This window comes from Cavia porcellus, unplaced genomic scaffold (genome assembly GCF_034190915.1).
Source record: "Cavia porcellus strain 051 isolate PalLab524CR breed Dunkin Hartley unplaced genomic scaffold, mCavPor4.1 scaffold_38, whole genome shotgun sequence".
Classification (NCBI taxonomy): domain Eukaryota; kingdom Metazoa; phylum Chordata; class Mammalia; order Rodentia; family Caviidae; genus Cavia; species Cavia porcellus.
In genome coordinates this window covers 3819266-3835334 of record NW_026947521.1, presented here as the reverse complement: position 1 = coordinate 3835334, position 16069 = coordinate 3819266, and the positions used below count along the sequence as shown (strand labels likewise).

Below are 16069 nucleotides of genomic sequence, written 5' to 3'. Positions count from 1 at the left end.
TCTGTGACTAAAAAAAATGTTTGAGGGAGAAGCTTAGAATAAGCTCAAGCTTAGAATAACTGAGAATGCTTTTCAGTAACTGACTGATCGTCATGATTTTAATAAGACCTGAGGTTAAAAAAAAAACAAAAACAAAAACGCATGAATCAGTCAGGCAAGGTGGCACGTGCCTGTAATCCCAGCATGCAGGAGGCTGAGGAAGGAAGATTGCTCAGTTCAAGGCCAGACTGGCTACAAAGTGAGTTCAAGAGCAGCCTGAACTGTACAGTGAAATCCTGTCTCAAAAAGCCAAAAAAAAAAAGGAAGGAAGAAAGAAAGTCCTGCATAAATGGTACAGCTGAAAAGGTTTTCTTATATAGACTTGATTAAGATGCTACAAATACTCTGTTCTATTATGTCACATTTGGTTTTACTCTCTCCAAAAAAAAGTAATAAGAACTGTGGGAATAATAAAACCCAAAATGTGTAATTGTCATTGTACAAAAGAGAGGAAAAGAAAGTGCTCTAAACGATATAACTGCATGTATATTTAAGTGTATAAGATAGATAATGATATTACTGAGTTTTGTTGGATCATTGAACAGAACTGTTTGCAGTCTCACTGTTTGAATGTCCACTTTATATGCTTTAATTTTGTAACTTGAACAAATATTTCTAAGATGACAATACGTAATCTATTAACTAGTGATTTCCTACTGTTTATTTTTTTCTGAAATTCTGTATAACTTGTACCCTTTTTCTGCTTTTTTTTCTTCTTCTCCTTAAATAAAATTTTTTTAAAAGTACAAAAAAAAAGACACTACAAACAGATTACTAACAATGAAATGCTAAGAAGAAAACCCACCTTGCAGAGGCAGGATCTTTACTCCGAACTCTTCTAGACACCCAAGGGCCTGGATTAGGTCAAGCTCCTCTTGAATGGCAGGGGACCTATCTGCTATCAACTGTAAGCAGCACCTGCATGAAACAAGATAATGGTTTAAAAAGCAGCAGCAACAACACAAGGTACAACAGTATGTTTATCTGAACCTTAGTTCATCCCAGGTACTCCTCCTGCTTTTTCTTACCTCACCTAATCCTCAAGGTGAGTCCAGGCAAGTATCAACCTTGGCTTCTGTACAAAGCCAGATAGAAGCTCCGGGAAGCGGAGCATTTTGTCTCTGGTTACACTGACACCGTGTGGCCACGTCACAACTATGAGTGCAAAGGCAGCAACTATATCAGAAACCCATCTCTTTAAAAAGACAGAGTTTAGATCATGTCAATTTCCCTTCTAGGGAGAACAGGAATGTCTTGATTCTGCCTCAGTTTAGTCTCCCAGAAGAAGCAAAGCAATGGCATATTGCAAAGCGTCATCCTGTGAGGAAAAGCAAGAATCAGTACTGAGATAAACCTCAAGAGGATGGCCAATCTGAGACTAGGAGACGCCTAAAGAATATTTTAACCAATTTTTTTAAAACCCGGAGAAAGAGCAGGGAAGAGAATTTATTGAATGCACTTACCTTCTGAAAGGCAGAGGAGCCCTAGGTCGGGAGACTAGAAAGCACACGGGCAGCAAGAGCTAGGGATCTAGAAGTCAAGGTTGCCGGAAGGAGCCCAAGGGGCCTGAGAGACACTGCTCGGCCACTTCTGCAGCCGGTGGCAGTTCATTAGGCTCAGTATTCACATCTATACTGCTGATTATGTGTGGTTTCCATCAAGATTTCCAATGTACTTAACTCCAAATTCAAAAACTGCAGCTCTCAAAATTTCTACAATAGGCTCCTCCATGCTCACAGACTTACTACAGATGCCCAGATGGTCTTTTAAATGAAAAAAGAAATACACCAAAGTGGCAACTAATTAAAAATTCAATGAAGTCAGAAAATGGAATGTCCTACAACTATCAGAAAAGAATGTAACAAGTCTGTAAGTGTGTACACAGAAAGACTACTAGAATATGTTGGAAAAGCAAGGTATAAAAAGGTGTGTGTAATTAGTAAGAAATTACTTGTCAGTTAAAAAAAGAAAAGGACAACATTTGATAAACTGTTTTTGAAAGTACACATAAGAAACTGTCTTTAGAAACAGCTAAGGGGTGAAGTTTGGGGAACTAGAAGGAACATGGAAACACTGAGTTTTTGGACTGTGTGTCTGTTTTGGTTTCTTTAGAGAAAGCCAGCTAACACTCCTCTAGCCAGTGAGAGCACACAAGGCGTGGTGGTGTGCAGTGTAACTGAAAACACTGAGATGGGCACCCTGCAGCTCACAGGATGAGTGGTCAGTGCCAGCTTACACACGAGGGCATCCCCAGGGGACAGAAGCCACGCGAGGGAAAGCGATGCAAAAAGGCCAGGTATAAAGGAACTTTAAGAAATGCCTGCCAAACATGCTAGGGTCAGGCTCAACACCCTGCCTCAGAGGCTCACTGAGTTGATACTTTTATCATTTGAAATAAAAATAAAATACCTTGGGAGGAAAAAAAAGAAAGACATGTTTACCACTTGAAGGACTCTGCCAGATTCAATAACATGGTTTGAGATAAACAGGTTCTTTCTAGGAAGGCCATCGCAGGGGATAAAGTGCAGCTCTCACTGCTGAAAGTGGGAGTAGGGGATAAATGTACATGGCTACCACAAGTACAACCAAATAAATCCCAAATGGTCCTACAATTTAAATGTGAGAAATAATCAAATATTAAGAAACAATACAAAGAAAATTCTAGTGGACTTAGAAATTAAAGATCTTTCAAAGGATGACACAGAAGACAGAATAAGAAAAAGAACAACAACTGAAAACTTTATAATTCTGAATAAAATCAGAAAGATAAGTCAATGTTCACAATGTTGTTAAAAAATCTAAGCCAAGCAAAGGGCAAATTCGAAAAAGAAAAAAGGCCCTAAGAATTAAGAGTAAAAAGATGAACATCCTAGAAAAACATAGGCAAAACCCAGAAGTGTGTTTGAAAAGAAAAGGTGTACACACAAGCATCTCCTAGTTACAAACTGAAAGTCTGACAACCACAAGAAGGAGCCTCCAAAACTGTGAGCTCAAACTTACTTTTCGGTTAAGTGTCTCGCCTCAGGTATTTCATCACTGTAAAAAACAGACCAATACAAGAAACTTTCTAGAGGTTTTTAAGATTTGTCAAGGAGATAATATTTTTTCTTGATCAATGTTTAGTAAACCCTTTTAATTTCCTAAAAACAATAAAATTAATTTCAAATCATGAGCAAATAGAAAAGATCAGCACAAGCTTGCATAACTGACTGTGGACATTTACATCCTGTCACACCTTCTTTCCAGTGTCACAATGGGTGGGCTCACAGAACAGCCAGGAAGAGGGCTGGGGCTGTTGAGCTCTGCCCCGGAGCCAGGTCAGCAAACGGAATGGCTACTCTGCGCAGGGCACAGGTGCACAGCAGTCAGATGTGAATCCTTCCCAACAGGTGGGGGTCAGCGCAAGTCCTCAGCAGAGCTCAAGGGAAAGGCGGATGGTCAGGAGGAAGTGGCTCGCAACCCACAGCCACTGCTTCTCCCTGCAGCAGTGCCCACCTGGCCAGGTCCATGCAGCTGTCCATGAGGCTAGTGGAGGAGTTGAAGTACTCCCTGCTGGCGCTCAGAACCAAGTACATGCTCTTCTCAGGGCCCAGCCGGTACTGCAGCCTCCCCTTCTGGGCCACACCAGCCGCAGCATCTGCTGAGCTGGTCCAACAGTGCTTCAGCTGCCCGGCCAGCTGGATGTTCTCCAAGCGACTGGAGCACAGCAGGCTTTCAATAAAGATCTGGGAGAGAGGAAACCGGAAGGCGGGAAGGGAAGCCTCAAGTCGCAAGAGGGCTCAGAATGCACACCCCTCACCAAGAGGCAGGAGTTCCCGCCACCATGAATATACTCACCTTGTACTCTGAATTTTTCCTCCATACTAAGAGGCATTTTAGGAAAATGAGAAATGATCTCACTGGGTAAACTAAAGCACAGTATTTAAGGTGTTAAATGAATACTTGAGTCGAGATGTGAAATTTATATTCAGTGGAAACTGGGTCTGTTACACATAATGTCCCTCCTGCCACAGGGCCTGAGTGCTGGAACTCTAAGCGCTTGGTCTGATCCACATAACTTACAACTGTGTCAAAGCATCTGCATCTAGTCTTATAAACCTTACCGCTGAGCTACAGATGTCACTGGTGCACCTCCTCACAGAAGCTGCAACAGTATGTGACGCTGATGTTAGATATTCATGAAAATATCATATTCTCCTTGATAAGAAATAGAACCCACTCAGATAAAATTTCTGGGGGATCAAAATTAGACCCTGAGCTCCGGGTCTTCACCCCGAGCTGCCTCCTCGGGAACCCAGGTCTCGCCTAGTCACCCAGCTGGGCTCAAACTTGCAGTCCTCCCACTTCAGCCTCTTGAGTGCCGGGATCACAGGCCTGTGCCACAGCACCCCACGTAAGATGAGCACTTCAACTGACAGTGCTTACAGACTCTCAGAAACGTGTGAAACAGCGTGTTTCCCAAGCCGACACTGCTGATGTTGTAATTGGTACAAGAGTATCCCAAGGACAACTGCCCTGTTTTTCCACACATTGAGGACAGCACAGAAACTGAGAATGAAAAACAAAATTTCAGGGAAAATCAAGTTTCCTTTTAAGTAAGAAGAGCATTGGACTCCTTTATCATCCCTTCTTTAGCATTTCTGGACAAGCCTACATGAAAAGGAAAAAAGCAATCATGGTATTCAAGAGAGACCAGCTGCAAGAAGACAATGTAACAGAAAGCAAATTACCAGTGAGCAGCCTGCATGGCATCTGTAGCCACTGGCAGCACATGTCACCCCTAGCTAGAGTGCCCCATAGGACTGCTGCCCTGCACAGCTCTGCTCGCTCCAAAAAGCCAAGAACTGAGAGCGGTGCTGAGAAACCTGTGTGGGAGCCCAGACTGCACAAGCTCTTGCTGTCATGGACAGTGTGGATTCTATCTTGTGAGATGCATCTCACATTTTTAGTTACAGCCCTGAGTTTATAACGTATTTCCCAAGGACACAGGGTAATAAGACAATCTAGCAATTTAAAAGAGAAAAAAAGGCTGCTTAGAACTCTACCAAGTCTATACCACCATCATCTACAATCTTTCAAACTGTTAGGCTTCCAAACTGTTATGTTCTCAAAGACAAAGACTTATTATGGACAAACATCATTAACACACCAACCCTGAAAAAAGGTACTAAAGTATTTGTAATGCAGTATGTCCACTGATTTTGAAAGAATACTTTCAAAATCAAAGCCAGGTATGGTGGGGCACACCTGTAATCCCAGCACTCAGGAGGCTGAGGCAGGAGGATCATTATAAGTTCAAGACCAGCCTTGGCCACAAAGAGAACTCCAGGCCAGCCTGAACTGCATAACTGCATAGTGAGACCCTGCCTCAGAAAGACAAAAAAAAAAAAAAAAAAAAAAAAAACCAACTCACTCAAGTGTAATATACCTCCTGCCAATTTTTTAGTCAGAATCAGAATTATAGTCACAATCAAGAAAATACCAAAATGTCATTCCAATGTTAAAAAAAAAAAAAGCCCGATTTCTTATGTACAAGAGACAGCTAGGTAGGTATACAGGGCAGTCACTGGCAGCTAAATACAGGCTGAGGCTAATCTTCACTGTGAACAATACAATTATTCAAGCATTTAAAAACCTGATATTCAAACATAAATCATTCATTTCCTAACAGCCTCTACTATTGTTCTTTTGTTAAAATCACCTGCAATTTAAAAACTAAACAATTTCACAAAATAGAGAACTACTTTCACCATAATATAGTTTTGTAGCTGGCCTCTCTGAGAAGAAAATTCAAATAGTGAATCTCTTTTAACTTGTATTTAATTCAAAGTGAGTTAGTTGGATCATTTCCCAAGAGGAACCATAAGTAATTTACTGGTAATATACGTGTCTTACAAAATAATGGGTAGACTGCCATGTGCCAAGGGTCTGTCTTGTGACCAGCCCTTTAAGTTCTCCTTGTGTGTGCCCTGGGAACCTGAGGAGGGACCAGACTGGACCAAACTGGACAGGACAGAACCAGACTGGACAGGTCAGAATATGACATGACAGAACAGGACAAGACAGGACAGGACCGGACAGGACAAGTCAGAGCAGGACCAGACATGACAGGATGAGACCAGACAGATATTGACAGGACAGGACCAGACAGGACACCGCCTGCCCAGCAGCTCGCCGGCACAGGTAGGTGTGGGAACCATGACATGAGAAGAAAGGTGAGGAAGATGCAAACTCCAGGAAGGGACCACAGTGGCCTAGTGCATGAAGAGCTGAGTTCTGAAGCCTCCTCAGGACTTTCAAGCAGTAGAGGAGACAATGTAGGCAGAGTCAGGAGCCGGAAAGACAGGGCAGCAGGGTCGGGTGCACCTGAGGGCAGCGGGCAGCGGAAAAGGCAAAGGTGCGGCCATTTCTCTGTACGGAGCACGGAGACCCACACTTTCCTCTACTGACAACAGAACAAACAAGAACCCTAGGGAAGGCAGTGCACACAACGTTTTATTTCAGAAGAAATGCTGAGCACGAATGGGGCGCTATGGGCAGGGCAGAAGGAAGCAAGCAGAGGCTAGTGTGATTTAGCAGAGATGCAAGAAGAAAGGATCAAGTCAGAACATTATTTCTGAGGTGTAGTAACTGAGCTGTCTGAGAGGCCTTCCCATGACCACCAACAGTGTGAAGGCGGGGGATGAGGATCAGCTTGCAGGGGGCTACCCTACTAAAGCCACTGCTGTAACAAAGAGTAGAGAGATGGAGGTGGACACGGGAGTGCGCAGACAGCCCCACAGTTACCTCATAGCAAGCGTCGGCAACCAGACATGTGTACACTTCCCGCTGCATCGTGAGCATGTCCTGCAGCAGCGTCCTCCAGTGCAACTCGCCCACAGGAGGCTGCCTGCAGAAAAAGGGACAGCTCAGGAAGCGGCTCTCATGCCTCTTTCTTGGAGCGTGGTGGCCCCAGGGTTCAGTGAGGATAGTTCACTCGGCCTCTTAGGGGACAGCTGGACCTCAGTGCCAGAGCTGCGACCACGCCAGCCCATCATCAGCCGCTTGGACAGAGCATCGGAAGAGTGTTACATGTTAAATGTGGGCTGAATGAGTGGGGTGTGTCCATGGTGGGACATAGCACAGGAGCGGGCACAGCTGGGAGGCCCGGGAGTTACTGGGGGACAGCTGTTCCCAGCTTCACCTCTGCTCACAGCTCCCAGGAGTCTCTAACCTCAGCAGAGCTGTCAGGCCTTCGGCAGCCATGGGCCATGGCCACTGCCATACAGAGGCCTGGAACCACCACTCACCAGCAGGGCAATCAAAGAACACTGGTCACAGTCTGGCGTGCAACTCAAAGTACATGTCAGCCCAGGAGCAGAGCAACCAAAAGACTCTGCCCCACCTGACTCCGAGGCAGCTTCCTGTTCTGAAAGGCCCTGTGTCTTTTGCAGTGAGTCCATGGGCATGATTTCCAAGGCCCCCTTAGGGACCCACAAAGACTGCACCCCTGCAAGCCAAAGACCTCGCCCTGCAGCTCTCCTGGTTCATTCACAGCCCTTCCAGGGATGTACGGCCCCACAGGTCACATGGGCAGCAAGACCCCAGCACACTGGCTGTGTTGCTCTGTGAAGTTACAGAGCAGGAAGTGCACGGTCAGACTCCTCTGCAGCAGGGGAGAGGGCTTTACTAATGGCCAGGCCTGGTGGCACCCCACGCCTGCAATCTCAGACTCTAGAAGGCTGAGGCAGGAGGATGGCAAGTTCAAGCCCAGCATGCACAACTTAGTGACTTGGTGAGATCCATTGGAAAACAAAAAGAGGGGTGTTGACCAATGGGCAGCCCCTGAATTCAATCCCCAGTACTACAAAGAAGAAAAAAGCAAGAAAGACTTTGCTAACAAGTCAGTCTAGTGGTGCAGTCCTACAGCAAATCATTTACTATTCCTGAATCTCACATTCTCTCTCAAAGCCCACCTCAGGGCCACCGCAGGAAAGGGTGAGGTCAACTCTGGTCAAACACAGGCATTGCAGGAAGACTCTCCGAAACAAAAAGTCAGCTAAGAGTTTTAGATTCCCTTTTTCTGTATTACAAGCAGTAACTCGTTCCAGAATCTGTAAAGAGATATGGTTTTTCTGGGTCATATTAAGCACCCAACATTTGTGAACCAGTCTAGCTGCAAACATTGTGTGCCTCCCAAGCTCCAAGCATGGTGACAAAGGCGAGGGGTAGGGTGGTCACAGCTCTGTGTCCCCTTGTTGCCTGGGAAGGCTGAGACCATCATCCCTGTCTCCTGCACAGTCCTCAACTTCTCCACAACTATGAAATTCAACGCTCAAAAGGAGGAGATTGATTCTATTCTGTGTTTGCCATAACCAACTAAATGGTGCTTCTTCATAGATGTGTCTTTCTTTTACCTATGAAATATCTTTCAAAACATTACCACTTCTGTGCATTAAAAATAAAGTCAAAGCCTCTGTGTCTATAATAGTTATTACTATGGGAAAAGTATTGAAAAACATAATTTCAAGGATTTTTCCTCCCAACTTTTCTTGTTTGTTTGTTTGGACTTGGATATAAGGTCTAAATACGTTGCCAAGGCCAGCCTCAAACTCTCCGGCTCAAGTGATCCTCCTGACTCAGCCTTTCAAGTACCTGGAGCTACAAGAATATGCCGTTGTGCCCAGAATCGCCTGAAGTGTTTAATAAGCACATGCTTCACTTGCCTACAGCATTTTATATTACACAAAACACATTTACTCTTGCTCCATATGCAATAAGGTGTAAGAGAAAATGATTCACCAACATGCAAATATATAAAACAAATGGATAGATTTGCGAGTATGCTAGAATAATCCAGTGTTTCCCCTACTGTGACCTGGGTAGTTGAACTCTTTAGGAGGCCCCTTCAGACCGGTGTGCGGCAGGCAAGTCACAGCGAGCCTGACCAGGCAGCCTGATCAAGTCAGAGCTAGGCACCATCTTGCTGAATCCACGTCTCTCCGCACAGCTGCTCCTTGCGAGCCATCGACACAGGGACAGATGGCGGCAATGTGTTCACACACATGGCTGCCTGCGCGGAGGTTCTAATTAAAATAAATTATAACACATTATTTATAATGGCCCTTTTCAGAACACAGTAAATAAGAATCAAGAGCAGAACTCAAAGAAATTAAGCAAGGGGCTTGTCCTACACAAAGAGATTCCTAAACACAAACAGTGTTGGCCGCAGCTTTGGAGGGGAACTGCATTTTCCAGGGAGAAACAATATTGCACTCAAAATGGTAAAACCTGAATTTAGGACAGATTAGAATAAGTAGAAGACTGGAGCCTCAAAGGCCCAGCCACAGCACATACACAAAACAATCAGGGCTCATTTCCAGTGGGCTGCTTTGAAGGGGGGCAAAATTCTCACCCGTTTTCAGGCAAGGGATCCTCAGGCATGGCAATGCACTGAGCGGAAGGGTGGGAGACTGCAGCACCCACAGGACTTCCACTAGGAGCAGCCAAAGATCACGCAAACATGAATGAGTGGCACAGCGACTGCAGAGCAGCCTAAAGCAGTAGAACCCTCTGGTTATGGGTGTGTGAAGGCATATCATGGAGCTATTGAGTGAATGTCCCTGCAGAGTGTGGAGGCCATGACCTTGCCATGGGGTGGAGTGGAGGGGGGCAGACATAAGGCTCCTGTGTCACTAAGCACCTTCAAGGCTAGGGGACTCTTTGGAAGCTGGGCACTGTCACTCTTTGGGAGCTGGGCAGGCGCAGGAGAGAAGGACAGAGCACAGAGCAGTAGCAAATCGCAGAGAGAAAAGTCACACAGGCTTTCCTAGAAGATGCAGAGCGAGCTCCTAAAGACACGTAGGTAGGGATCATGCTGCTTTAGGAGTACTTGACTTTTCTTTTTCTTTTTAAAAATTTATTTATTTATTTATTTATTTGGGGGGTACCAGGGATCAAACTCATGACTGCGCACTTGCAAGACAGGCACTTATACCACTGAGCTAAATCCTTAGCCCTTTCTTTTTTAAATTTAGATTAAACTGTAATGCTAAACCCCTAAAAATCAAACATACACTGTATGTTTCAATTTTCTCTTGCAGAGTCCTGATTATTTCACCCTGGGCCTGTGAACCCACACTTATAGCACTCTTGCCTGAGGCGAGGGGGTTTCCCCAAGGTTCCCTGTGACAGACCGAGGATGGAAGCTTCTTGCGGCCACCTGGAAGCCTGAGCCAGCTCTTGTCCACTGCAGATGCCGATGGCCCTCTCCTATCAGCACCTCTGTCAACATCCCCACCCCTGCCATCACAGTGCCCACCTCTGAGCTTTGCTACTACAAAACTACAAGGTCCGACCATGCTGGCTCGCTCACTGAGCACTGTGGTAGCGCCTACCTTGAAATGCCCTTCAGATTCATTGCTAGTTTTTGTGCAGGGCGGTCCATTAGTGCTTAGGGAGCCCCTGAGACATCTGTGAGAAGCTGGAAATCTCTCCAGCCTGACCAGAAGCACTGTATCTCTTTCTTACTCATGAGCCTCGCATCAAGAATGACACCAAGGCAAAGCCATTTGTGTCAAAATCTATAGTTCACAAAACATGCACACAGGGATGTGAACAAAACTTCACAAGTAAATGTGTGATTAAGAAACATGAATATTAACCAATGCCTTCAGGTTCCCTGTCTCTCTTTTAGCAGGCTCTAAAGGAAGTACCAAAAGGAAACAGCAAAATTGCTAACTTCATTAGGATAAATTACTACTTTAGATGATGACAACCAAGAGACAAAAGTCAATGTAGATACAAATGTTCTAGTTTTTAAAAGTTTACTATCTTTGCACACCCTCTGTTAAAAACACTGAGCACCCTAAGGATAGTGAAGAATAAAAATGAGAAAGTGGTTTATTTCAAATATCTTTACTGAAGGACCCAGGAAATTTTCTCTGACCTCCATCTCTGCCTCAGTCACGATGCTAGGACTGAACAAAGTCTCCACACAGATGCCACCCACTCAAGTGCACCCATGTGCTGGGATCCTCAGGGATGCAGAGAAGAAACTGCTCCATGTGGGGTCACACTCATTCTGCCTCTGCTTGGAGGGATGCACACACACACAATCTCCTAACGTCGAACTTAGAGATATTCTCTAACTCAGCAGTTCTACCTACTGTAGGCAGGTATTCAAGAGAAGCACATAAATGTATTAAAAGACCACTGCTTGGTGTGATGGCACAAGCCTGCGATCCCAGCATTTGGCAGGCCAAGACAGGAGGATTACAGCCACAAAGTTCAAAGTGAGCCTGATCTACAAGGCTGACCTGTCTCAAAACAATGAAAAAAATTTAAAAATAAAAGGTGGTTAAGTAAAAAATGATTCACAGCAGAAATAGTAATAACAAGCAAAACTTGAGAAACAGTCTAAAACTCGGTAACATAGGTTACACAACATGTTACAGTCACAAAATGAAATACTTCATGATAAAGAGAATGAGTAAATTAATATAATACTATGAGCCCGTGTTACAGTGTGAATGGGGAAAACCTGAAAGAGGACACAGCATCAAATTTGTTTCTATAAAGTAACAAGAAGTGAGTGATGGCTGTGAAGGAGGCCACAAGCTCAGCCCTGGTGACAGGCACACACTGTCCTGTGCAACCTGCTACTCTGCAGTCTCCCTTCACCCCAATCCCACACAGGCAGCTCTCCATACTCAGGACAAAGGGACTGCAGAAAAACTACCTGAGCTAATAATATGTACAGTAGGAATAACGGATCTGAAAAGAAGAAATCAATTCCACTCATAGCTGACTCAACAGGCGATAAATGTTACGAAATGAGCCTGAGACATGCACACTGCGTATCACAAAATCATCAGAAGAAATGAAAGGCCCACGTCAATGGAAAGGCATGCTGTGTTCACGGAGTGGAAAAATGAATAATGCTATGGGACAGAAATACTCCTGAAATTGGACTACAGTAATCCCTGCAAAATCCTGGATGACAACACTTGACAGGCTGATCCTAAAGTTCATATGGTTGTGGGAAGCTAAACAAATATAAAAATGGGAAACAAAGTCAGGAGTCTAATATTGCCTGGTTTCAAGACTTACTATAAACCTACAAAAACCAATACAGTAAAGTATAGGAAGAAAGACAAGTAAATTAATGGAGCAGAATAAAAATGCAAAAGTAGGCCAGATGTGGAGGTACACACCTATAATCCCAGCACTCAGAAGGCTGAGGCATGAGGATTGCCATGAGTTCAAGGCAACAGCATTTTCAAGAAATGGTGTGGGACTATTCAAACAGGAAAAAACCTTTAACCTGTATTTTGAGCAATAAAGAAAATTAACTCTCAAAGTGGATTAAGAATCTATAAGTATAAAACTAAAAATTTTGCTAGAAAAGCTTAAAGGCAAACATTTCTAGATTAACAAAAGCACTATTAAAAAAGAGCAAACTAAAAAGAATTCGATTTTTAAGTACAATTTTAAAAGACACAGGTCAGAGCAAAGAATAAAGGGAAGGAATAGCTCCAAAGCACTTATGTAGCAAGGAACATAGACAGTGATCGCACAAGCAAACTCACAGCTCAGTAAGAATGCAAACAGTCCAGCTTCTGAGAATGGGCAAAGAACAAATGCAGCTGGAGATGTGCTTAGAGAGGGAGCTCCCTCATCATTATAGAAATGCAGTTAACACTAAACCCGAAGGTCACTACACACCTATGAAAATCACCACCCTTAAGAGACTGACCGACCACTCCTGGGTGCGGATGAGGACATGGAGCCACTGAAACTCTCCTCAAGGCCAGTCACAGAGGTAAATGGATGACACCTTGAAGAGCAGCGGGCCGGTTCTGCTGCTGCTGCTTCTCACACACACAGGACCACCCCACCCCACCCCCCGCACTCTGCACATAGGGCTTATCCGGGAGAAAGGCGAGCACGAGCCCACATAAAAACTGACACACAAATAGTCATGGGGGCTGCATTTGTAAAAGTCAAAGCCTAAAACAACCCACTGTCCTTAAACACAGGTGAGATAAATCTATATATCATTCAGCAAGAAGCCACTGATTCATGACATAACATGGATGAAAACAATGACTTTGAGCATCAGAAGCCAAATGAAACAACAACATCCACTCACACCAACCCAGTAGATGTGAAGCGGTGCTTGAAGGGCTGGGAAGAGGATCTGTGGTGGCAGCTGGGAGGTCAGGTTAATGACAACAGGGTATGGCAGGGGGAGAGGGGATTAGAAAGAAGAGGGGCACGGAGGGAGGCAGGTGTGCCTGTGCAGCACACCTGTGCAAGTCTGCACTCACACACATCACGACTGACCAAATGGAGCCCCCACCCCAGTAGGCGCGGCCCCTCACTCGCCAGCTTTAATTCACCCACGGTGCTGGAGAAGAACAAAGCAACGCTGAACCCGGACCCCCTCGCGCCCGAGCAGCTCAGGAACTCACTTCCGGCCTGTGTGCCTGGCCAGCCTCACCATCAGCCTGCGCGCCTCCTCCATGTCGCACTGCATGTCTCTCATGAAGGAAACTGGCTTCTCCAGTCCATGCTTCTCCAGAAGCTCTGACACGCTGCAAGTGCAAGAGGAATTGGTAAAAATCCTGCTGCCAAACAGAGATAGTCAAGAAGCTGAAAGCATCTAAGTGATACGTTGGTGTCTGGTACTTTTTAGGGTTAGGGTATCATACATTACAACACGACTTCACACATGTATTACATTAATTCTCACTAACAGCAGGGCTCATAATTACAAATCAAATCTTGTTTTTCCCTACTGGCATTACTTTTAATTTTAAAATCTTATTTACTTTATTAGTACATGTCTGCCATATACAATGATGATAGCCATCGTATTCCCATTTCCCTTCTCTGCTTTTACTTTTCTAACGTTTCCATTTACAAAGCTTTGTTTTCATTTTTGTCTTTTTTATATATTCCTGGACTAAATAACATATTCTTTAAAGGATGATGTGTCTGTCTCAAAAATTACCTTTCATAAATTCTCTGTTCTCAAAGCACCAGTCAGTAAAACAAGTCAAATGGATAATTTTGATACCCAGTTTTAACTTCACACCTACAAACAAGGCAACAAGGCAGCTGGAAAAGCAGGGAACAGAGCATCTCAAAGGTGAAAAGCCTGGCCACTCAGCTGGCTCCATCACCCCCAAGAACAGTCAGTCAGTATAAAAATGCCAGTGTGCCACAGATCCCAGGTCTCAGGGTCTCCAAGACCTCCCATCCCATTACTGTGAGATCACACACCCTGGGCCAGCTCACCAAAGCTCACCACTTAGGAACTGCCCTCGACAAGGCAAGCGATCAGATTCATAACTCGGCCAAGATAGGTTTCACCTGATGTTATGCATAAGAAAATATTTACCATTATGTGTGCCTATGAGAAGAAACAAGAATAAAAGCTCTCTTTGGTCTTTCTTTCTTTCTTCTTTTGAGAGGGGTTATTTTGTTTTTAGAGACAGAGTCTCACTATATAGCTTAGGATCACCTTGAACTCACTTTTGTAGCCTAGGCTGGTCTCGAACTCATAGAGATCCTCCTGCCTCAGGCTCCCAAGTATTGGGATCACATCCAGTGAAAACTCTTATTCTAAAATGTCATCATACTACACTGAGCAATGACTACCTATGGCAGGACATGACTGTCTCACTGAGCTACAGACGTGATCATCAGGATGGGCCCTGGTCATGGGGATGCAGTGAAGTAAATCATGCCTGTGTTTCTGTAGGTCTCGCTGAGCTCTCTGGATCCCTAGGGTCCAGGTGACTTTCAGACCTGTGCATGATGACCATACTGACTCAACCACTAAGCATCACTCAAGAGACACTGGGGCTTGCTGGGGTGCTGAGCAGGGCAGGATGAGCCAATTCATAAGGAAAAGGCATACACAGCATTTTCACAGCAGAGTAACAAGAATCAGGCCAGCAATGAACAGAAGTCCTGGGGAAATGAAGAGCTCCTTCTCCACGTGCTCAGACTGTGATACACAGAAACACTCAGTTTCCTTAAATACAACTCACAATGTTTTCAAACCTTCATCAAGCAAATAAAATTGCTTTGTTTACTGAACTCCAAATTGTATTGTACTATACACATTACTAGTACAAAAGCTATGTTATGTATAATTTGTATAGCTATATAGAATAGAGTTTTTAATTCTAATTTTTTATTTATGATACTTAAAAATAATACACTAGGACTGGGGATTTAGCTCAGCAGCATAAAATGCCTGCCTGGCAAGCACAAGGTCGTGAGTTCACTATCCAGTACTAAAATAATAATAATGATAATGATAATATACTTGTATGCATAAATTAACTAAAACAAACAACTTTAGATTTCCTAAATGGCAAATGAGGACTATTTCAGTCTTCCAGACAGCAAGCTCAGTTTCACTATAACAGTGAAGAACTTCAAACTAGTTATAGGCAGGTTCTAGACAGTCCAGAACATCTAAGTAGTTGATAAACATGAGTCCCCCAAAAGGCACAAGTGTAACAACAACAACAAAAAAGTGTGCCCTATAGTTGCAGCAACTGCTGCAGAAATTAAATTTTCCTGCGAGGGGCTTAAATGCTGGCTCGCATATAAATCTGTGAGTCTCCTGAGTGAGCTGTTACAGCAAAGGAAACCCCGGCTTCACAGGCCGCTCCACCAGCATATGGCGAAGGCAGATCTGGACATGTGCCTCTCACTGCCACTACACCACGGCAAGGTGAAGGACAGCCACCCGGACCAGGTCCAAGAAAGCTGACACAGCCCCTACCCACACCTAAGAATCTGCTCCAGCTGGTCCACCATGTCATGAAGAGCTGAGGTCGCTTGTGTCTTCTTACTAAAGAATAAAGGAAGAGAAAATTAAAATTAATTCTGATAAAATACAAGCTCCTATAAGTGGGGAAATGACATTTCTCCAACTCTTCACCCGTGACACAGCTACACTGCAGGGCAGTGTCAGGCTTGTGCAAGTCCACTCCACGGTTTGCATGTGCAGCAGACGGAGATGGAA

At 44.4% G+C, this 16069-nt stretch overlaps 1 pseudogene; it reads right to left on the bottom strand.

The window, feature by feature from the left end:
- The window catches only part of LOC100714246 (NBAS subunit of NRZ tethering complex-like), a 188411-nt pseudogene that overhangs the window by 118324 nt on the left and 54018 nt on the right, over window positions 1-16069 (bottom strand).